We start from the raw sequence: 760 nt of genomic DNA, 5'->3' as shown, positions 1-760 counted from the left end.
TGTTTGGTTAAATTTTATATAAAAATATAAATATATTTTTCTAAAATGCATAATACATAAATATGTCATTTAATTTGGTTTCATTTGACATCAGTGTCCTCCAATTTTGGATGTGCATAGTAGACACAAAAATTTGTATAGAAATGAACAAGTAGACACATGTGTCCTACTTGACGTCCTACGCGGCGATATAATTCATGTCCTATGCGACATTCTATGTGGCGTCTTACGTGAATTATGTCTCGTAGGACACGTTTGTCTACTTGTTCAACTTTATATTTCTATCTATTTTTCTATTATATAGAAGAGTGAAGACGACCAGGACTACCAAGGGGACTTTTGTCATTTTACCAAAATTATCAGCTTAAAACAATTGTACTTTCTGCTGCAAAATTATTGAATTTCCCAGATTACCCAACCAAGTTGCTATTATTATGATGGCCACGTGTACTTTCTATCAAGAAAAGCATCAAAAATATCATAAGTAGCCGTACTATCTAAAAACGGTGGGACCCATTTATTAAATCAATTTATATTTCATTAACACCTTTACTTTTTGCACTAAAATAAATATAAAAAGAAACAAACATGATTTAAAATGTATTAAAAAAATAAAAATATTTTAATTAGGGAGAATAAAAATAAAAATTAATAAATAAAATGGATAGATAAATTAAATGAAATTAAAGTAAACTAAGAAACTAACTAAATTTTTAAATAAATAGTTTTAAAATTTTGCGAATCAAATATTAAAGAGAAA

The sequence above is a fragment of the Solanum tuberosum genome, unplaced genomic scaffold, assembly GCF_000226075.1.
Source record: "Solanum tuberosum cultivar DM 1-3 516 R44 unplaced genomic scaffold, SolTub_3.0 scf00159, whole genome shotgun sequence".
In the NCBI taxonomy this organism is placed as follows: Eukaryota; Viridiplantae; Streptophyta; class Magnoliopsida; order Solanales; family Solanaceae; genus Solanum; species Solanum tuberosum.
The sequence above is the reverse complement of the archived record's forward strand: the minus strand, read 5'-3'. Positions refer to the sequence as shown.